Source organism: Octodon degus, unplaced genomic scaffold, assembly GCF_000260255.1.
Source record: "Octodon degus isolate 3935 unplaced genomic scaffold, OctDeg1.0 scaffold00004, whole genome shotgun sequence".
NCBI lineage: Eukaryota > Metazoa > Chordata > Mammalia > Rodentia > Octodontidae > Octodon > Octodon degus.
This window is the reverse complement of record NW_004524580.1, coordinates 29,896,477-29,899,360: the sequence shown is the minus strand read 5'-3', so window position 1 is coordinate 29,899,360 and position 2,884 is coordinate 29,896,477. Positions and strand designations below refer to the sequence as shown.

The window sequence follows — 2,884 nt, the reverse complement described above, 5'->3', positions numbered from 1 at the left end:
TATATATATAAAATTTGGGCCTGGACTAGCTGTGTCTTCAGGCTGGCCTTGAATGTACTAAAATCCTCCTGCATCGGCCTCCTGAGTGCTGGGCTCACAGGATTTGCTGAACAACTGCTTTGGGGCAGGTTTTCTTTCCCCTCTCCCCCTTAGGATTGCATTTGGGCCTCCCTCTATTCCCCCCGGGAGGTCAGCCCTCCCAGCCCCATCATCCTGTCCTGGAAAGGGGCCACACACCGAGGTCCCTGCAAAGGAGGGCTTTCAGCACAGCTGGCTCCATTGCCTGGTAGGAGGTCAGACCTACCTCAGACCTCCAACAGAGCAAAACAGCCCACGAACTGAAAGTTAGCTGGTTACAGAACCACATCCCTACAGTAAAAGTTTCTACCTTCAGACTGGTTTGTTTGTTTTGTGGAGCCAGGGACTGAATTCAGGCCCTTGCACTTGCCAGGCAAGCGCTTATTCTACTGAGCCATCATCTCCCTCGCCCCATTCGCTGGTTAGAGAGAGGTGCTGCGTGCCTGGAGTCCCAGCACTCAGGAGGCTGAGGCAGGAGGGTCCCAAGTTAAAGGCCAGCCTGGGCAACATGGCTGGACACTGCTAGAGGGTGGGGAGGTTGCCCAGTGCCAAGGGCCTGTGTTCAATCCACAGTACTACAGTAAAAAAATAGCTGTCTTGAAAGCTGTTTCCAGAGAGGAAGTCACTTGAAGGAGCTTTATTCAAATGAGGTCAGTTAAATGAGGGAAAGGGTACGAGGCACTGTCCGATGGGAAACGCGACTCAAACAGAAAGTGGGGTTAGGGGAATTCGCAGCAGCAGCTCGGAAGGTGCTTACTCTAGCCGGTAACCTCAGCTCTCAGGAGGCTGAGGCAGGAGATCACCGCAGGTTCGAGGCCAGCATGGGCTACAGAGTAAGTTCAGGGCACCAGCCTGCACTACCCAGCAAGGCCCTGTCTCAAAACACAAAAGCAACAAACAAAAGAAAGATGCTAACTCCGGAGCTGCACAATGACTTGAAAAAATAAAAAAACAGAAAAAAGCAAGAGTGGAAAGCCGGAAAGAAGAGAGCGAGCCACACACCGCAGTAGAGAGCGACTCCCATCCCTGCAGGAGCAGAGGCCTTGGCCCGGGCTGCTTCGGTGGAGCTGGGCAGCCCCGAGGCTCACCGGACCCTCCGCCCTCTGAGGGTCAGTGCTCGTGGGGCCTGAGCGCCAGCCTCTACGCTGGCCCAATCACCAGAAATCTTCCTCTTTCTGAGGTCAGTTTTCACTAGGTTTTAAATTTTCTTTTCAATTAAAAAAATATTGGGCTGGCGGGATAGCTCAGCGGTCTCAAGCACCTGCTTAGGCAAGTTTAGGCAGGAGTAGGGGGCTGCAGTTTGAGCCCCGGTACCACACGCCACGCTAGCCCTGCTCTCGGGCAGGCTGAGCTGGCAATAAATAAGTAAGTAAGTAAATAAATAAATAAAAATTCTAAAAATAAAAAAATAGTTACTTTTTTTTCTTTCTTTCTTTTCTTTTCTTTTTAAATGTATTTGGCATAGGGTCTCACTATGCAGCTCAGACTCATAGTGATCTTTCTGTTTTCAGCCTTCTCAGCGCTGCAATTACAAGGCATCCGCCGCCACACCCAGACTCTGTCCCAGGCCCAGCGCAGCATGGCGGGAGCAGGGATGGACCCTGGTCCCTGTGTTGGCCAAAGCAGGTGCTGAACCAGCTGAGTTATCTCGCCGGCCCTGCAGTTTACTTCTTAGTGTTGCTGGGTGTGGTGGAGCAAGCCTGTAATGCCAGAACTCAGGATGCCGAAGCAGGAGGATCGCTGGGTTCCAGGCCAGCCTGAAGCGCATAGCGAGCCCGTCTCAAAAAGCCAAAAAAAAAAAAAAAAAAAAAGTAACAGTGTTAAGCCAGAGACAGTGACACGTGTCTGTAATCCCAGTGACACGTGTCTGTAATCCCAGCACTTTGGGAGGCTGAGGCAGGAAGATGGACAAGTTTGAACCCAGCCAGGAAAAGTGTGTGGCTGAGATCTTGTCTCTAAATTAAAAAATTGCAAAGGGGCAAGAGGCACAGTTCAGTTCAGAGGTCCTGGGTTCAATCCTAAATATGTTAAAAACAAAATAAAAATATGTTTTTAAAAAGCAGCAGGTGGGGAGAACTACCCGCTCGGGCCCCCCTCCTGTCCCTCTCTGACAGGAGCTTTCTTTCTCTCAATGAATATATTCTGCTCATAAAAAAAAAAAGCCGCAGGTATGCATTCATGGTAAAGATTTTTTTAAAGCCCCCTAAGCAAAGAGAAGTTCTAGCATCTTAGATATTTCTAGAAAAATGTTTTGCACATACAAATATGCATGGTACTTAAAAATTAGAAATGAGATCATTTTCTTTTGTACATTTTCCGGAGTCATCTACCTTAAATCATAGAACAGTGGACAGATTTGCTGCAGATGAGTGTCAGGGTGGAGTCCGGCTACTCCGGGGCACAGGAAGAAGAGAAGGCCCTTGTGTCATTTTGGTTTATTTCATTTTACTTCATTTCATTTTGCTTGGTGACCGTGCCTCACTGTTTAGTCCAGGCTGATCTTGAACACCCAGGCCTCGGTCATTTATATTTTAAATACTTTTGTTTGAGTTGTAAAAACATGCACATTATTATTTTTCAGTTATGGAGTTAAAAAATCATAAGGCAAAATGTTTCTGAGCATTCTCCTGCACCAATGCTAAGGAATGCCTCCAAAAATAGCTTTTAAAAAAAATATTCATTTAAAATAGTATTGCATGGGGCTGGGGAGATGGCTCAGTGGAATAAGCACTTGCCTGGCAAGTTCAGGGGCCTGAGTTCAATCCCTGGCTCTGCCAAAAATAAATAAATAAATAAATAAATAAAA

The 2,884-nt window shown here is 47.6% G+C and overlaps 1 protein-coding gene across 1 annotated transcript in view; it reads right to left on the bottom strand.

Moving 5' to 3' along the window:
- The window catches only part of Spic (Spi-C transcription factor), a 12,599-nt gene that overhangs the window by 707 nt on the left and 9,008 nt on the right, over positions 1-2,884 (bottom strand). The gene's annotated exons all lie outside the window — the stretch shown is intronic.